Raw genomic sequence first — 20,617 nt, 5'->3', positions numbered from 1 at the left:
TGTTTGTAGCTTAGGAAATAATAATGTTACAACAGAATCATTTTCAGGACAAAAAACTAATCCTAGAGGGAAAATGAGAATAGGGTAGCATGTCAAAGTGTATGAGGTCTGTACGTTCACTGACCAAAAGAGTGGCCAAGCAATGTCTATATGATCCCAAAGCGCGATTAGAGGGCCTGCCACATTTTAGTGTATTACTGCTTCCTGCTGAATGCATAGAGATTGGTCATGTGTTCAATAATGGCGGGTTTATTAGGTTCAACACAAACAGTTTAGAGGGACGGCAGTTCTTAGTTTTTGCAAACCTTACCATAAGTAATTAAGGTCTTTTAACACTGTTCACAATCTCAAACAAACTGCTGTCAAACATATGGGGTGCCATTAGATTTCGATGCGATACATATGATGCACAGATCAATCAGGAAGAAACCAAATCTGCTAATCCGTTCCAAGTAAGATGTGTAAGACTAAAGCTGACTTGAACAAGACTTATGTGCATGTTAAAACAAATTCTGCAAGTGCCAGATCTAAAATGACACAGAGTATACTCGGCTCCCAAGTAGCTACACGAGATAGGTTGGTACCAGGTATGAAAATCACAGAGGAGATTTTTATCCACATATTGCATTCCAGCTCAGTGCTAGCACACTACTGTGATATTACAGTAAACTTAATGAAAGGTGTTTAAAGAGACACCAATTTCTGTATTTACCCTGCTATCAGGTAGGAGAAGAATAGCCATGCACTGGTTAGCCTGATCAGGCTCAGCAAGTGGCTTAAAGCTGCTAGTCACTGGAGTGTTGCTGAACAAATTCACATGCAGCACTGAGGAAAATGAAATTTTACATGGCCAGTATGTCCCCTACGTGTACCCCAACGAGTACACAAGCGTTTAGTGTACGTGCATGTCCATCCATGCATTTTTCCCTCCATGGCCGAAATGAAGACGCACATGCATTTGTGTCCAACGTTAACATGTCAGTTACCAAGTCCTCCATGAAAGAAATGTTAATTCTGCACTGAGGCCTACGTTGCCAATGCATTTACATGGTATACGTTTAAAAGTCGAGAAGCACACGTTTTTGTGGCCCAGCCGAGCCAGGCCCTGAATTCAGGCTCCGAGCCTCTTCTGAGCCTCTTCTGACTCTGAAAGCTGCAGTTTAGGTATGCATCCCTGACCTCTCCCTTACTCCCTGCTCAGCCGAGAGGTGCCCGGCCTGGCCTGCCTGCCAAGACGGTATTTTGCCTACAGTTATCTGTTCAGCTCCGCAAAAACACATTCCAGTCTAGTGAAAGAGGTAAACATATCTCCGCCTGCAGAGCATAGGGCCTAGCCTTCCTGTCTCCATGCAAGTGATTTACTGAACCCGTTGCCATAGTAGGCCCATGCCCCCACGCCATGCACGAAGAAATATATGCGCACACTCGCATTTAGTAATGAACAGCCTTTACTCGAGAAAGCTTTACTTCAGACAATACATCCTCCAAACATTAGATATCAGATACGTCAAAGGTACAGGTCGTTCTGACATCCCAGACTCCAGACTCCTCTACTAGTGCTAGAAGTCAGCCCCCAGCTCTCCCCAGTTACACGTCAATTTCACGTCATGACCAGTTGCGCGCACATGTAGGGTAAAGGGTTTCTGCTGACCCTGCAGATCTCCTCTATGCATCCACCCATCTATGACACACCTATGACTCATCAAGTGCACACCCTCGTGTACGCCTCCTTACAAGCCTTCATTCACGCCCATGTGTTCTTATCTCTCTCTTTCACTTGTTCCGCCTTCTCTATTCAATGCAATTGTATGGCTTTACTATATATAATGTGTTATGTGAATAAATCTTCAGATGACGGTTGACGACCCTTCCTGAACCTTAGTGGTGATGGAACCCGATTCTCCATTGACTCGAGTCACTGTATTAAAGCCCTTTTGACTCGGACACCATGGACTCTGCCTCTCATTTTATTGAGCTATCCTTATTCCTTATTAATGCATAGAAATTATGACAGGGTAATGTTTTATTTACCACAGCACACAGGAAATGACCCTAAACTTAATGAGCACCTGGGAAGATGATACAAAATACTGTCTTAGGTGATGTATGTCTAAGAAATGTTGCCTTCCTGAAACACAACGCAGCCTAGTTTTATACCTGACAGTCTTTCTTTAGAGCACCCTTTTAAACAATTAGTGTAACTGATTTATAGCTATTACATTTGTTTAGGCTGTAATTGATTACTTGATGGTTTGGAAGATCACCCACTTGATACTATATTTGATGCTTGTGTTTAAAGATTATGAAAACACAATACAAAAAAAATCTGTCAATGCACCAGAAAACGGGAGCTCAGAAATCATCAAACAATACTCAAAATACTTACAGAAATGTCTAGTACTTTAAGAGAACCGAGCACCTTCTAACTGGTGCATTCAGTGCAAGTAAAACTATCAACTAAAAAATGTATTGCTAACTACAGACTTCTCTCAACCAACCTACAACTACTCACAAAAATCGCAGCAGATAGTGAGAGAAGGTATGAATCTACGAAACAACTAACAACAATGACACCACAGACACTGAGCACCATACAAGACCAAAGGGAAGCACACTACAGTGGAATGGCAACCTGCAAACCCAGCAGCACAGACACAACCAACTCCAACCACAAACAAAACATACCCTAAAATGTATGGCTCGTGTGATGTTCAAGATGCAAGCCTCCAATACGTGTGGAGAGGGTGTAGCCTTACAGCTAGAGCGGTGGACCTCGAAGCTGAGGAACCGGTTTAGAGTCTCGGCAACGACGCTCAACATCCTGCGATTCTGGGCAGATCACTTAATCTCACCGTGCCTAAGAAAGAAATGAATGTGTCCATCTGTAATGAAACTGGTGCTCATGTACAGCGCTCTGATACCCGATGTGTCGGGTCTAGTCCGCGCTATATATAACTATTAAAAAAATAAAATAAAAAATAAAAAATGTGTGTGATAAATTGCAACAGCTCAGATGGTAAGAGACAGTGCTTTAAGGTCACAATAACTTTGACCCAGAAACATAAAAAGGAAAAGCAAAAATAGCAGTATTGTAATGAGCATCGAGTGCCAGATACTGTTTTAAGGTCAGAATGCAAGATTGCTCAACTGGGAAACAATGCAACGGCACATTCATTATACTCTGGATTAAAAGACATTTTAATTGTTTTATGTCACACGATACAAACACTTTATAAAAACATATTATTCCCATCATGTGCTAGCCTTTGTTATGATATGCCCAGAATTCCCTGATCCTGGTCATACGACAGTCATTATCAAGATGTGTCCAAACACTGCATCAAACTGCTGGAGTGTGGAGTTATTTAAACAAAAAACCCACCCAAAGGGCAAAATGCTAGTGAAATCTACCTGGCCAATAAAGAATTTCACTTTTCAAATCTACTTCCTAAATTAATTATATGTTTGAGCAAAAAAGCATTAATAGATTTCTATTTTGTTTTAATAAAACTAGCACAAATTAAATGCTTTGCAACAATGCTCACCTCTAATATTTTGTAATAGAAAGTGGTATTATTCTTGTTTGCACAAAACATACAAACACATAACATAAATGCTGTGTAATAGGTCATTTCAGGTAGCTTGGTAATCACTGTACACCAAGCAAGATGAGGCCCATTTAATCGGACAAGCTGCTCTGAAACTTATGCAATTTACAGCTCCTGTATCAACAGAGAGGGGCACTCCTTGACCGTATGTGCACAGCAACCATTGTCCTTATACCCAAGGTTGGGAAGCCTGTAGACAGGTGGGTCTCCTACAGGCTGATATCTCTGCTCAATTTGGACAACAAATTACTGGCAAACCGATTGAGAGGGGTAATCTTGGATTTGAAACACCAAGACTAGAATCAGTTTATGCCACATAGATCGATCACAGTGAACATTGCAACAGCAGAAGGAATTAGGGCTCCGTTGGCAGTAGCCTCACGGGACACCAATAAGGGTTTGTTTGATTCAGTGAAATGGCCCTTCTTAGTTGGCATTATGAGCAAGATGGGCTTTGGTTCCAGCTTCTTGAAATGGGGGAGGTTGCTCTATAGAACTGGTACTCAGTACGGCCCACGACGCCTTCACTGGCGGTCTGCGGACCTTGCCTTGCAGTTTCTCCCTCCGACATGAAACACAGACGAAGACTGCAGGAGCATAAGTAGTGAATACCTATTAATTAGGTATTCACTATGTATGCTCATGTGGCCATCTTCTGTGTTTACTGCTGGTCTCTGTGACGTCAGGGCACCTTCAGAGAGCTTCCCAAAAGGCCCTTTAAAAGTCAGATGTAAGCGCTTTCCCAGCTCACTTTTATGAGGGCGTTTTGGGAAGCTTCCTGTTTGGACAGAGACAGATAGACACAGAGACAGATAGAGATAGAGACACAGAGACAGCTAGAGATAGAGACACAGAGACCGATAGACACACACAGAGACCAATAGACACACACAGAGACCGACAAAGACACAGAGACCGACATAGACACAGAGACACAGAGGCCGACAGAGACACAGAGACCAATAAAGACACAGAGACCGATAGAGACACAGAGACCGATGGAGGCGACAGTAGAGGCAGAGAGACAATGACAGACAGAGATAGAGACAAAAAGAAACAGACAGGGACAGACAGAGACAAAAAGAAACAGACAGGAGACGGAAGGAAACAGAGAGGCAGAGACAGAGAGAGGCAGGGATAGAGGCAGAGACAGAGAGAGGCAGGGATAGAGGCAGAGACTGAGAGAGGCAGGCATAGAGGCAGAGACAGAGACAGAGAGAGGCAGGGATAGAGGCAGAGACAGAGACAGAGAGAGGTAGGGCAACAGACAGAGACACAGAGAGGCAGGGATAGAGGCAGGGACAGATAGAGGCAGGGACAGAGAGAGGCAGGGACAGAGTTGGAGAGGGAGACAGAGACGGAGACGGAGACAGAGACGGAGAGGGAGACAGAGACGGAGAGGGAGACAGAGATAGAGAGGGAGACAGACAAAGAGGGAGACAGACAGAGAGGGAGACAGACAGACAGAGAGGGAGACAGACAGACAGAGAGGGAGATAGACAGAGAGGGAGAGGGTCAGTGTGACGCTGAGGAAGTCTCAATAAAGTTTTTTGAATCGTCCATTTTTTTTTAATACCTGTTTTGCCACAATGGCATCTTGTGATGATGTCATACGCCGCACGCCGAGCCACAGGATTAAAGGATTACCTAGACGCAGTTGGGAGAACATCCCCTTGAAGAGGAGAGTGTCGAATGGCGGGAGCTGCGATAAAACTAAGGTAATAAACTCTCCCTTTGTGTCGGGAGGCTTTATAAGGATTGCGGAATAAACTATGGAGATATAAACTATAAATGTCTTGTTCACCGATGTGTTTGCAGATATTGCGGTGCCGGATGGTTGGCGGCAAAATGTCACCTTTGTCCATAAGCTTGCTGAGAAGGTATGCACGCAAATACTTTTATAACTCTTTACAGGTCAACTTGCTTTAGACAAACTTTGTAAAAGTGAATATCTTTGCTGTTTTAGTGCTAATTCAAAAACAACTTCCGTTTGGACATGTGGCGCAGAGGATTTGTATTCTTGCTGTAAGCTGCCTTTTTGAAATTACAAGCGAGTGCACATGGCCTTCAATATTCTGGTTATCATTAAGTATGGTGTATATTGTGTTACTTTCGATAGAACTACAAGGTTGAAGGACGCTGTCTGGTCAACATTTGTGTGTGTCGGGCGCACAAGGAAACGTTTAAGGTACTTTTTACTCTGAAGATAGCTGAGGTGGCAGAGTATGATTGAAAGCGACATGTATATAATACAAGCACTTTGGTTTTATTTTCACAGCTCGTCTCCCCTGCTTCTGAGGAGATCTCCTTTAATTATCTGTAGGGTTTTAAACATGTAGACCTGTTTGTGTTTTGCAAATTTAATATTATTAATAAAGAAGGTGTCAGGTTTATTTAAAATAATACATGATCAAAAGGATTTTAGTACATAAACCTGAAGCTTATACTATTTTGCCATCATTTGCTGGGATTCTATCTATCCCCCTTCTATTTTTCTTTCATATAAAATCTTTTCATCTCTTCTTTTGATTTTTTCTACTATAACCTGTTTCTGATTTATTGTGGAAAAGCGGGCTTTTCTGTTATATTGAATCTGTTTTATATTGAATTTTGATTGTTTTGGATAAATGTATATGGATGTAATTATGTGTATCATGTAAATATTATTGTTAGGTCCTTTTTTAAAATTGTTCTATTGCGTATCTAAAAATAAAAAGATTCCAAGAGTAGATTTAAAATATAAAATAAAAAGAAAATCCATTTAAAATAATTTGAAAAATTCTTTTCAAATCACTATGAGTGGCACGAGTGATTGGTAGATTTGGTTGTACTAGTGGTATCAGCATTGGCTCATTTGTGTTTGGATTAGCCAGAACCTTGGCCTCTACATTAAGTAGAAATATATGGCGGTACGGCGCGTGCTGATCTGGAAGTCTACCAGGCTTGTGGAACACAAAAACCTCTGCATGTCTCCAATCGCAAGGCAGACGACCCTGCTCCCTGGCCTCCTCTACTACTACAAAAGCACGGCCCCAGCTGCAGAAAATATGGTTTAAAAAATTCACCTGGGAAGCCATTCGGTTCCGGGGCCTTTCCAGGCTGCATCTCACCCAGCGGCGCACCCAGTTCCTCTTCCGTGAGCGGGAGATCCAGCTCCTCACTCACTGCATCAGAAAGGGCCTTAGGTGGCAGGTCATCGAGGAAGCGAACAACTACAGCTGCGGGGAGGCATTTCGTGGGGGCATAAAGGTCTGCATAGCACATGGCAAAGCTTTCAGCAATAGTGGAGGGGTCTGTGAGAGAGGACCCATCCGGGCCCAAAATGCCCGGCAGGGCCTGGGAGTATTTAACGATCTCTGGCATAACCTAGTCAGTAAATTGCTGGACTTATCTCCCCACTGGTAAATCCTACTGTTGGTCACCAGCGACGCCTACCGGGCTTCGTCTAGCAGAAGATGGGCATATTCCTGCTGCGTCAACAGGAGTTGGCGCCGAGCCTGCTGATCTGCACTATCTCTACAGCGAGATTCCAATTCAAATTGCTTCGCCTCTGCCTGGACGAGGGACTCCCTACGCAATCTGTGAGGTGCTGCACAGAAAGAAATGTCTACCCCCGGTGCGTGGGCTTCATCGCCTCCCAAAGGCAGTCAGCCCCCTCTACCGTCCCTACGTTAGATGTCAAATATTGGCCAATGGTTAAGGTCAGAGTATGCTACAAGGGACTTATTTAGAAAATAGTCAGTATGATTTATGAGTTATACAAGTGTAACACACTCAGTTGTATCCTCAGGATAACAGTCTTTATACACAATCAAAATAAATTCATGGAAGGAAAAGAGAGAACACACAGAGAAAGAAATATATTTGGCAAATTTATATTTACTGACACAAAATTGTGGAGATGAATACAGACAAATGAATTTGAGCAAAAGTCATGAACAGAGACAAATAATATTTTCTCTACAGGTCACAACTGAAAACATCAACTCCTCATGGATAAGGCAGACAACCTAAATTAATTGATAAGAAATGGTTGTGAGTTAGTGCCAAAGCAACATTTCAGGAGACGATGAAGTGTTGACGTTTCGGTCTAGAGGGCAGTCGTCATATAGACCATCATCAGGACGTAATTTTTCAATGCTGAAAAAACTCCCTGGAACTTCTGAGAGAATGCCAAATGGAATGGTAGAAAACGACAGTGGACGTGGGGCACAATGTCAGCCACAAGTAAAATCTGTAGGGGTACAGAGCTCCTTAGATGTGGATAAATTAGGCCACACCGGTTGGTCAAATCTCGGGTAACAGTCGATTTGGTAATGTAACCCAGTTGTTTTGGAACGAGAGCTCGAGCAGCGTTCTACATATCCTTGCAGGTTCGTCAGAAACGAAATATTGGTCAATGGCACCTTCCAGATGATCTCTATAGTCTTTTTTCTGGAGGTTCTATGCAGAGAGACGCCACCAAAACGGCTGCTTTGCCCGGCCCACACGTAACGTGAGAGTGATCGGCTAGTGGTCCGAAAGTCCACACAGAAGAATATCGGCGGCAATCACTCTGTTATCTATTGCCCGGGGGACAAAGATATAATCAAGGTGGGAGAAGGAGTCATGGAAGGCCGACAGGTATGTATAGCCCTGTGCAGTCCCATGTAGGCGTCGCCAAGGGTCCACCCAATCCAGACCCGCCACCAGTGAATGTAACTTAGTATGCCGACCTGCGTCCAATGGACCTCCAGGTTGCCAACGATCCCAAACCAGGTCTAGCACATCACTTCAATCCCCCCCACAACAGCCAGCCTATCAGGCATGTCTGTCCACAGGGTCATGAGTTTTTTCCCCCATGCCCAAAGAAAGGGGTGGGGGGCATATACACATCCCAGTATTATGGACTCAGTCCCTACCGTCCCCTGAAGAAATAAATATCTACTCTGCGTGTCCCTCCATGTCTTCATGTGTGTGTATGGAACCCGCCTATGGATCAGAATCGCAACTCCCCGGGACCCCCTCGCAAACCCGGAGTGAAATACATAAATGAAACCAAAGCGTTAAAAGCATAGCGCCTTAGTGCCCATACAATGTGTTTATTGCAGCATGAGGACGTCTGTATGCATTCGCTTCGCCTGTTTGAGTATAGCGCCTCACTTGATTTTGTCTAGCGCCCCCCTGACATTCCAACTCATTATTTGAAGGGTCCCAGAGGGATCCCGCTTATCACCAGAAGGCACCGCCATGTGAAGGTTCGAAGTTCAAATGTGGTCTAGACAAGTATATGTGGTCTGGATAAGGCGACTCTGAAGCAATGTAGGTCAGTGCGATCAAACAACAAAACCCCCTTCCCCCCCAAACATCCAAACAGCACCCCCCATCATATATCTCAAAAACGATGAAGTATCGTGAGTGGCAGACACCAACGGGAGGTCGTCCCCCCACCTGTCAATGGATCCCCAACTTACAACCCATTCTCAGCTAGCCCTTTCCCTGCCAACTGATGTGTTGCAGGGATATCGGCCCTCAATTGTGCTTCCCCGGTCAAGGCAAACATATCAAGGAACTATTGGAATAAAGCGCCCCCCCCCCCCAAGATTAGTCTGATGAGGTAGGCAGTCGCTGGGCTGATGCAGCTCGGGATGAGGTGCCACACGACTGAGACCTTCACCTGGACCTGGAGCGTCTGTTCCCCTTCCCCCTCTACATAGGTTGTTTCCGCACCATCTCGCTTGACGAGGAATCAGAGTCCCTCCGGCGCGGTGCATGTGGGCGAAGATGCACTGTCTCATCTGTCTATTGTAAGACCTCTTCCGGCGAGTCAAAAAAATGGGTGCGGGATCGCTTGACCACCCGCAGTTTGGCTGGATAGCATAGGGCATAGGAAAGTTTGAGCTCACGTAGATGGGCCTTTGCTGCCATAAAAGACTGCAATCATTGCTGGGCCAGTTTAATATAGTTGGGGCAAATTAGGATACGTGCATTGTCAAACAGCAGTGGTTCCTTGGCCCTAGCCTGTTTCAGGACAGTGACCCCAGAGGGAGCCAACTCTCAAGCCACTAGGTGAGGAACCACTCCATGCCACCCTCCTCGCACCCCTCTAGGAATCCAACGATGCGAAGGTTGTTGCGCCGGGCCCTCCCTTCAGTGTCTTCTACCCGGGATGCCAGCCCTTGTCTCCAGGGAGGCTACTTGCTACTGCAGGGTATCTACCTCGTCTTCCACCCCAGAGACCCTCGTATCCATAATCTGTGCCAGCACGTTGCATAAATCTTGGTGTAGCAACATGGCGGCGGATCCAACCGCCCCAATCTTGGCATCCAGGGCATCTCTCGATTGGGTGATGGCGGCCATAAGGGCAGCATTGTCAGGTACGTCCCTCGTCATAGCAAGTTCGACACGTCCCTGTGGCAAAAAGTGTTGTGCCCGCCCCTTGCACAGCGTAGTCTGGATATTGTGTGACCCTAAAATGCCACTAGGGGATAGGTTGCTGCATAGCTCTGTTACGTGGATTCACCCCAATACAAGAATCTGGTATCCATCAGGGGGGTCCTCTCCAGTCAGTGTGGCCTGGCTGCCGATCACAGGGTTGGCAATAGGATGAGGAGAAGGGGACCTCAGGAACCCCACACAACCAAGGGCCACATATAAGGACACCTCTCTCCGAGTCTGCTCACAATCCAACAGTCCACTACAAGCGCCGTTCCCAGCCGAGAGCGCGGGGTCCCACTATAATCCTTCAAGAGCCTCCACACAGTGTATAGATGGCGTCACTGCAGCCTTGACCATGTACTCGGGGACCTCGTGGCAAGCTTGTGTGGCCCGACCGACCACCAAGGCGAGCCGGCCTCTCCTCAAAGGAGGTATGTGTGTTGGTCAGTCCCTCACCAGGGGCCGCAAGACAGCACAGGAGGCGCCCGGCCCCAACTCCACAGGCAGGGTTCCAAATACGACCCCACAGCTGGCACTCAACACAGGACCTCGGATGGCAGAGGGGATATAGGCCTGAGAGGCCCCGCACCAGGCACCGGCAGGAACACAAATTCTCGCCCGTATAATGGCCTCCGCTCCCTCAAGTAGGTGGCAGATGACACCTCCCCTGCAGCTCGACACAGCCGCTGATCGTTGGCACATAGTTCCCAAGGGGAGTGGGTCAGGCGGAGGGCACACTCCGGTCACCAGGGAAACCACCCAGGGGGGCCACCACTCCTGCAATCTTCCACCGGGGCCCACGTAGCCTGATAGACCGCCGGTGCGAACCCATCTCACCACAGGGGGAAGGGAGCGCACAGCAGGACCTCAGACCCGGGGGAGCCGCTATCACTAGCTCTTGATCAATCTCAGTGCGGCGATGTTCAGCCCCCAGTCCAGCTGCGCACACCCAAGGTGCTTCCCCTCGTGACACGATCTGGCTGCCGACCAACTACACTCACCGCACTTCAACAGGCTAGGGGGGGGGGGGGGGGCAGCAATCTATGCCTGATGGGCCCGAGGCAGGTCCGGGAGCATCCACCACGTCCCAGATGGCTCCAGAGCAATCCGCACCGCCGAGGCAGCACACCAGCTTTCAGCTCCGGCAAGGCCCAGCACAGTCTGGTGCTCTGGCCTCCACCGCAGGCCACTTGATCCCAGCGAAGACAGGCCCGAAGCAAAATGGAAAACAAGACTTATAAGTGTGGAATATGGACATGATACCAACAAAGAAATTCATCCTTTTCTGTAGACTGGATGGGAATATATGAAGTAATATCATATTGGATTTATGGGTACAGCTTTTTCCCAGCACTGACGGAGTTGGTGTATGATACTATGAAATGGGATTATGGATAAAATGACAACATAGGGATCCTTCAATTATGTTTATCAATATACTGAGTCTCAATATTAGGTTTTGCAGTAGAAAGAGGATCGAATATGGTACCCATGGGGGATGCAGGAGTGAAATTATCCGGGTATCTTTGTCGCCATAGATCTAACAGGTTCAGACTCTTAATATAGTCTAACATGACTCTGGACATTCGCGGCTTATTCTGTTTATGAGTACGAGATGTAGAGTCCAGCTCCAGAGTTATAAGAAAATTATTGAAATCTCACCCTAATCAATTTCTTTAGATGGTCAACAATATCGGAGTACTGCATCTATCATATTTAGACTGAATAAGACAGATTGCTAGAATAACGTTTTGAGACCAAGATATAGAGAGCTGGGCTTTATTTTAATATTCTTTAAGATATTTTCTCAGTTAAGGGGGAGGTATAATGGCTGCCTTACTCAGACCTCATGCATCTAATGTAGATTGACATTATTATTTATTTTTGGTGATAGCGGCATGAGCAGTGCTTCTTCCTAAGCCTCAGCCATTCTTGTAAATCTTTCATGGAGTCTCCTGGATCAAGACCATATTTTGAGGGTGTTGTTTAACAAATTGATCAACAACACCTCTTGATTTTATTTCCAAGGCAGTAGACAAGAGAACAGTCAATCAATTAGGCATGTTTTCTGATTTGTCATTATGAACCCATTTTAATGCCAAGACTGGCTGTGTAGAGAGTGCAGCTTTGTATCATGCATCTGGAACATTAATATCAACATTTTCCCATTTGTAACAATTCTCTTCGCCACATTTTACAGTACTTCCTGAGTGCACAACCACTGCCATCCCAATTTATGGAAAGGACTGTTGCCCACTCCCATCCTGTGTACACTTATCTAAACTGCAACAATTTAAACATCACCCCAACAAAACTCTGATAAAGAGCTCCTCTCTGGTGTGATTCTTTCCAGTGCTCCCTCCTCTACCTACTTACAGGTGATGGGGACAGAGGTTGTGTCAACCAATACCAAGTGACCCATCCCTTTTGGTGGCGTGCTATCAAAGTCAAAGTCAAAGTCAAAAGTTTATTGTTTCCAATTCTTAAACATTATTACAATATTACATTTACATTACAGAATCACTTGTTAAAAAATTTACTTGTTTAGTGCATTATTAATTTAGCTGGTACAGAAACTTGTTCAATTATTTGCTTGTTTGCTTTGTGATTGTTTTTCTTACTTAGCTGATCAACTCAAATCTGTCCATTTTCCTGCAATTTGATGGGTTGTTATGACCATGCCAAGCTTTGTCTATCAAATGTTGGGTATGCCATTTTCAATGTCTCTTATCTCCCCGTGTCCGCTTGTCGTATGAGGGATTGTACTTTTCTCATATATTTAACCCCCCTACAAGCCAACACGGAAGATGATCCCTCCAACCATCTAATTACAGCTTGTCTGCATGTACGAATGTTCAATTTGTTAAAAAGGTTTTTTAAAAGTCGTCTCCTTAAGTCCGTGAGAGCTGGGCAAACACAAAGTAGGTGGCGTAGTGTTTCATTATGGTAGCCGCATAAGCGACAAAGAGGGTCCTTGTGACTACCTTTCCAGGATGGTAGCAAGTCCTTTGAATGCTGTAAGCCCAGCCGATGTTCTATGTAACTCTGCTTTAGTTTCTCGTTGAAATAACTTTTTAAATAAGGCTGCGGCAGTATCCCAGAGTATGAATTTACCACGGTCCACCCGTGTCTTTGTTTTGAAAGTATCGTTTTGTCTTCCAGAAAGAATTCCCAATTGACAGCATTATTTGTTGTTTTGTCAAAGCTGGTTCTATCTGGGATAGAATCCCATATCGATTGGATTCCTAGGCTCCTCAAGGATTGAGTCAAGAAATCTCCCCAGCTGCCTAATGTGACCTGTTTCTGCTGGTTTTCAATTTCTTTCCAGCACAGGCTGTCCAGTGAGCCTTCCTCTGACAGACGTATTTTGTGGCAAAGTTTGGCGAAGGTACCCATACTGCGAAACTTTTGATTCAGTAGGCCAAACTCTAGACGAACCTTTTGCTGGTGAGGCTGATTTTGATAGGTTAAAAACCGCTTTGTATACCTTTGTTAGCAGATTATTTAACAACCCTGTCTCTTTACCACACCAGATAACAAGTGCGTATGACAAGGTGGGTAAGGTCTGTGCTTTCATCACATTTAGCAGATGTGAATAGTTTGGGCAACTCAATTTCTTTTGCAATAACCGGTGTGCGTAGATCATGGAGTGGGTTTTTGCCTTTAGGTCTATTTTATGTTCTTTATTCGTTGGGCCTCGCCCCAGTTTTAGACCTAAGTATTAATAGGATTGTTCCTCCTTTATTTGGGTACTGTTTGCGTAACATTTAAACGATGATTTTTTTGGGTCTACTAAGCGGACCACTTTGGTCTTTCCTTTGTTTAGTTCCAAGTCTTCGTGCTCCAAATAGGTTACAAGGTTATTAATCATTCTTTGCAGCCCTATTGGGGTTTGACTCAACACGACTATATCGTCCGCATATTGTAGGAACGGAATGGGGGTTTTTGCCAAATTCGGTGGATGACCTTCTCCCACCTGCATATGATTGATGATATCCGCCATGTAGAGATTGAATAAACTTGGGGCCAGGACGCAGCCTTGTTTTAGGCCCTGTTGTGTGCTGATTTCAGCAGTAGCGCTGCTGCCGTCTCCCAGTTTAACTCTTGCCCAGGTGTCACTGTACAGGCTTATCATTGACCCCAATAGGTTCTTTGGTAGCCCCCATGATCTTAATTTTTCCCATAGTCGGATGCGATTCACCCTGTCGAATGCGGCTCGTAGGTCAATAAAACAAGGGAACAATCTGGTCTTCTTTGTTTCCGCTTTTTCCTTTAGAAGGGCGAAGGTTGTCAATTTTGTTAATGTGCCCGTCCTTGGCCTAAAACCCGTTTGGAACATGGGTATTATATTTGTATCTTCCATCCAATCCTTGAGACGCTGTAACAGGCATGATCCGTATAGTTTCGCCTCCACATCGATCAAAATATCATTCTGTAGTTCCCTGGGTCGTTGTGATCACCCTGCTTGAAGATAGGGTGTATTATGTTCCCATTCCAAGATTTGGGCATTTTGTTCTGGCTATAAATCAAGTTAAAGAGTGGTGTTAAGTATTCTGCCCAGAACTCAGGGGAATGTTTGAAGAGAGCATTCAGGAGCCCGTTGGGGCCTGCTGCACCCCCTGTTTTTAGGCGTTTTATTATACCTTTTAGCTGTTTAGTTGTTACGAGGGTTTCTGGGACTGATTTTTGGTCTTCGGATGTTTTTGAAGCTGTGGTAATCTCGTTGCCAGTGTTATCTGTGGGCCGAATCTCCCTGGCCTGTGATGGTACCCTGATTTCTTTCCACTGGACTTCTTGTGTGCTTAAAAGAGTTTTAGCGTGCTCCAGATTTTTGGCGCATATTCTGCAATCTATTTTGCAATGCCGCTTTTGTCCATTCTCCCTATCTGTATACATGTTTTTAACGTGCTGAATCCATTTGCTTTCTCCAATTCCTGCCTCTTGCCTTAATTGGTTGCCCCTTGTCAATTTGTTAATGATGCCCCAAAATGACCGACCATTATTGTTTTTACCGGCTATTAGTAATTTGGTCCAGATTTCTTCTTGATATGATTTTTTTGCTTTACTCAGCAGTATCTTGTCTTTTTTTCGCATGGCCTTTAATTTTGCCTTATCCGGTTTCTTTCCGTTTTTTATCATTATTACCTGCTTCCAGACTTCAGATAAGATTTTCCTTTTCCCTCCCGTAGTGTGAGGTTGAACCAGGGCTTCTTCCTGGTGTCGATTCTTCCATTGTTCGGTTTTTTGGTATGCGGATCTCTGGTTAAAGTGTTACATAAATATTCCCATGTTTGTATTGGGTTTTCTTTTTCTTTAGTTGCCATTTCCAACAATTATTTTTTCAATTTATCCATTATAGGTTTTATGTCTTTTCCTCCCCATTTCAATTTCCGTAGGTTGAATTTTTCAGTATATTGAATGACCATATTGATCTTTTGGTTTTTATTGGCCAAAATTTTAATTTTGGTAAATAATGGGAGGTGGTCACTTTCTGTGCGCTGCCCGACCGAAAATGTGCTTTCCTTTGGCACCGGGCTGTTGCTCATTATAGTGAAGTCTATTGTTGATTTCCGCTTGCAGCTTAAGAAGGTTATTGATGCTGGTTTGTCCCTGTTTACCTTCCCGTTCAGGATTGATAGGCCCAGTTCCCCGAGCTCTTGAGTTATACAATTGTCCTTAACTAAGTTGCTATTAAAATCTCCTGAAATAATCAGGGAATATGATTCATGTGAGGTATGTAATGCTTGGATCAAAGTCATTAAGGTTGTAAGTCTTTCCTTCTTCTGTTTCTTTTCTGGGTGTACATAGACATTGAGCACTAATAGGTTGTGATTGTGCAAGTTTGGGTTGGTTCTTTCTGTAATTTTTATTGCTTGCAGCCAATTTGTCCCAATATCTATTTCTTCCAATTGCCATCCATACAACTGTGTTGTTAGGTCTCCTCTAGGATGTCCAAATTTTGAGAATTTTTCGGCTAGGACATGAAACTCTATGTAACCGGGGATGGTTACTTGACTCAAATTCCATGTTTCTTGGAGTAATATTAGGTCGTGTTGTTCCAAGAATTTCGTGGTATCATGGTCTTGCCCCATGTTGTTTAAGCCGTGGACGTTCCAAGAGCAAATGCTTATCGTATGTGGTTTCCACGCATTGGAGTTCTCCCCAGCTTTTTGAATATTCCCCGGTTCTTTTTGATCATAAAGTGTAATCTGTAGCTGTGGTTTTTTGTTCTCATGCAGCCTTTTGCGATGGCTAGGAGCTCTTATTGCTTAACACCTTTGCGACCCAAGAACAGTCTGTGCTCTTTTCCAGAATGCTTCCTTGTTCCTCTGTGGTTGCCTTGCTCCTTGCTTTTTGTGGGGTTACTGAACATGCACTCTTTAGGCATGATTTCTGGGAGATTCCGGCTTCCTTTTCCGGCCTTTCCCTGTTGATGTTTTTCAAAAGGGGGAATGGGTATTTTTCCCGTTGATGCCGCCTCAGTCCAATGCCCCAGGCTTCAAAGGTTTGGCTTGTAGCGAGTATCTTTTCTACTACGGCTTTTGAAGACCAAGTAGTTAAGGACTCTTCTGCATTCCGATTGTTTGCATTGGTTATGAATTCTACAGAGAGCAGATCTTGCGTTGATATTTCCTCTAGTTCTGGAATTTCTTTGAAAAGCCGCATTATATTCCCTCTATTCAAGTTGTCTTGTCCACTTGTTATCTGATATTCCGGTATGAATGAGAGTTTTTCAGGGGTTTCTTCCTGTGTTTTGGCTAGTTGTTTTTCTTCTTTTTCTTCTTTCCGCTGAGTTTTTTTTGTTATTTCTCCCTTTACGTTTATAATTCTGCCTGGCCCTATAATGTTTTTTGTTGTTTCATCAGTTGGATTAGATTTTCTATTTAGCTGAAAAGTGGGTGCAGTAGGCCTACCTGTATTTGACTTATTCCCTTTGGTTTTTAGATCTTCAAGTTTGTCATTCTTTGTGTGTATGGATGTCTGTGTGTACGATAAGTACTCATCTTTTTGTTGGAGGTTGCAGGGTCGTCCATGTCCATTTATCTTTATTTTTATCGGCGTTCTTGCGCTTCCATCTTCGCTGTCTATTTTTATAATTTTCCTTTGGGTGAATTTGTCGCCCTCAATCGGATATTTTTCCTCATTCCTCCGTGAATTTGGGGTCTGCTTGTCTTGATTGGCCCTTCTTGCTTCAGGAGTTGGGGTTTCGTCTATCCGCTGAATCGTTACTGCCTGATCTCCGTAGTCCTCTTGTTTAACTCTTCTTACTTTTGGAGTTGGGGTTTCATCTATCTGCTGTATCATTACTACATGATCTCCATGGTCCTCTTGGCATGATAGCTTATCGTCACCTTTGGCTTGGGTCCAACCTTTTTCTTGTTGATGAGTGGTTTTGTGTTTTTGTGTGGTCAGGTTTTTTCTACCTTGAGTCTGATTTGGTTTTAGGTGCTCGGGGGAGATCACAGATTCGTTAAGCGAGTTGCATCCGTACTCTTCTCTTTACTGGTTCGATTGATCCTGGGTCTTGTATGTAAGATTTGAAGCGTTTTTTCCCGTTGTTACTTCCTCTTTCTTTGAAGTTGTTTGGTTGAAAATAGGGTAAATGTGATCATTAGTCAGAGGTGGTTCCTTGAGCTGGGTCCTCCCCTTCCTGGCGCGTTTCCTTTGTCTTTTTGTTAGCTTTGTTTTTAAATTGTCATTTGCGCTTTGCGTGTCATCAATTTGACGGGCTTTCCGGTCTGGGTGTTCCTTGTTTGTCTTTTTTTTGCCGTGGTCCTGGGCGTAGTTTGTAATTTGTTCTCTATTTTCGTATTGACTCCCATTTTCCTCTTCGACCTCCTCTACCCTTCTGGGGCTGCTGATTTTTTTTGTTTTTGTTCCCTATTGATGTCTGGACTGCCCCTAAGATGTCTTTTAAGTTATCGGGTAGGTTTGACAATTTATCTACCAGTTTGCCGCATACACAGCTTGGCTGGGAGGTATCGGTGTAATGTGCCATGTCTGCCCTCCTTGGTAGAAGGGTTGCCATGTGGTCTAGCCTAGTATTTATACCTGAAATGTGCCCAGCGATCAAATTTATTAGGTCAATTTGTACGTCCATTTTATCAGACTGGAAATTCAGGGCCCTGATTGCCTGCTCCAAGGTGTTAATTAGTGTTTCACTCCATGGGCCCTTGTGAGCCTCTACAGCCGGTATTTCCAATACCGCTGACACTTCTTCTGACCCGCTCACAGAGGAGATCGTGATTGGGGATGTCAGGTGTAGTTTTTTTGTTTGGCCATCTTGTTTTTTGTCCGTGCTTCTCTTCCTTTTTATCAGGATTTTTATCTGGACGTAGTGGTGTTGATTCTAGTCTTTCCTCTCCACCCAGTCCCTTTCCCTAATCTTGTGCTGATCTATGTCCACCTTGCAGACTTAGTTTGTTCTTGGAGACTTCTTGTCCTTGGGTTTGAATGTAATTTCCTACTTGATTGTTGGATTCCATAAGTCTGTCCAAGATTATCTCGTTGGGTAAGTAAAAGGAAGTTGACCATACGTCATCTTGTGTGGTGGTGTGCTCAACCCCGGTTTTGTTTTCCTTTATATTGGGACTGTTGGCCTTATCCTTATTCCTATTCTCTATTATCATGTCTTTTTCCCGAACTGGGGGACTGTGATTGTGTATTTGGGCTAATACCATAATTGGCTTGCGATCTTCTGTGTTGCCATTTGACTTAGCTAGAACTTGAGAGATTTGTAACTGCGGGGTTTGCGACTGATTTGAAGGTTTAATTGGGGAATTGTTCTCAATATTGATTTTTTGTGCCTTTTTGTCCTCCTTCTTGTTATTTGTTTGTGGTTGTTCGCTGTTATTTGTCCTTGATGCGGGTATGATTGGACTTGGTAGGTGGGCTTGTTCCTGCGTTTGACCATAGATGGACCATAGGGTCCTTCAAGAAGAAGAATTTTTGTATCCCAATGATTTTTTTCGGACGGGTTGTCGACAGTTCTGGGGCAGACACTAGTCTCTCTCTTTTTTGTGTAGTTTTCTTCTTTTTTTCCCCCGGTCTTTAATGTGCCCTGGTCTTTGTCTTCATCATTTCCTTTTATCTCGTCACTTCTCTCCTGCCGCACTTTCCCCGATCTCATGGTTTCCTGCTTACTTTCAAACGTGCAAACGGACTCCCGACTCCCGGCTATCCGGCTTTTACTCTCCGGGCTCGTATTTTAGAAGGATGCTCTAGTCACGTGGCTTTCCCACGTGTGTTCGTAACACTAATTCAGCCGTAATCCTCGGGCTGCCGCTCCGTTCCGGCGGTGGTCTGTGCGGCCCCCGCTCCTCACCGCTCACTCGCTGCTCGTGCCTAGAAGCACAAGGCCCCCAAGCCTCCCAAGCCTGTCTGCTCCCTTTGTCTCCTGCCTTGCGCCCACTACCCGCCAAGCCACCACCTCCGCCGCCTGTGACCTCAAGCAATGATATGGTACCGGATGGTGTGGTGCGGGCAGAGACGCGGCACACAACATTGGAGTAGCTGCCGTCAGGGGGGGCACATTACAGCAGAGCGGCAGTGTGGCAGCCCAACTCTGCCCAGAGTTCAGTGTTCAACAATGTTTAATGGCCGGCTTGGCCACTCTCGGTTCAGTCGTCAGAAGTCAGGGATGCTGAAGCCACCAAAAGACTGCCAAGATCTACAGGACCCAACTGATTGACAGAGTGTGATGTAATTACTATGTTTCCGACAGGGCGCCCTACGCCGGGGCATCTAGTGAGGCTTCCAATGCGTCCCACCAGCTGCACTCAGGCTGTTCACGGTCCCGGAGCAGAATTGGTGGCTTCTACCCTGTAATCCTGCAGAAGCCTTTTGATCTTAATCTTAATCTTAATTTAATGTTAGTTTCAGAGATTATCAAGGGGCCCTTCAGAAACTTTTAAGGTTTGAGGTTTTATCCGTGCAGGGGGCTGCTCGCATAGCTGCAGCAGCGTCGAATTGACAGAGCCGCTGCTGCTTCCCTGCTTCCCTGCTTAAATCCACTCGCATTCAGTGTGGTCCTGTAGGCTCACATTTTTTAGGTTTTAGAGTTTACCAGGGTGTTTTCCAGGTGTTTTCAAAACTTCTCAAGGTGTGAGGTATAAGCAGTGCAGATCGGCGCAGCTCAGCAGCGCAATTTTGAGGGGGTTGTTTTTTTGGGGGGGAGATTTTCAGGGGGGGGGGGGGAGACTCACCATCCAAATCTGCTGCTCTGCTGCCCGGTCACTTCCACTTCCTCTTTCTGAGCTGCCGAGCTGCTCAGCTGCTCACTTCCACTGCCGCTTTTTCCCCGTTGTTTTCGCCGATTATTCCGTTCCTGCTATGCTGCCCGCCTGCTCAGTCCCGCTTCGTGGGTCTCCATGGGACCACGGATTCTCTGGTTGTTTAGAGGTGCCGCCGCCTCGCTACTCGCGGTTCCCGGCTCCGGCTCCTGCGGGATCTCGGTCGCCACTTACGATGTGCACCGCTGCTGCTGCGCTCTGCTGCTCTCTCACAGTCCTCTGCTGCTCTCTATCATTTTGACCAGTGTTTTAAGAGCCAGAAGGACTCTTCTTTCAAGTACATCCACTAATCAAGTGAGT

The 20,617-nt window shown here is 45.1% G+C and overlaps 1 protein-coding gene across 1 annotated transcript in view; it reads right to left on the bottom strand.

Annotated features, from left to right (window-relative positions):
* Positions 1-20,617, bottom strand: part of LOC147700353 (uncharacterized) — a 190,419-nt gene that overhangs the window by 4,699 nt on the left and 165,103 nt on the right. The window lies entirely within an intron of this gene.

The sequence above is a fragment of the Lissotriton vulgaris genome, chromosome 8, assembly GCF_964263255.1.
Source record: "Lissotriton vulgaris chromosome 8, aLisVul1.2, whole genome shotgun sequence".
NCBI lineage: Eukaryota > Metazoa > Chordata > Amphibia > Caudata > Salamandridae > Lissotriton > Lissotriton vulgaris.
The sequence above is the reverse complement of the archived record's forward strand: the minus strand, read 5'-3'. Positions and strand labels throughout refer to the sequence as shown.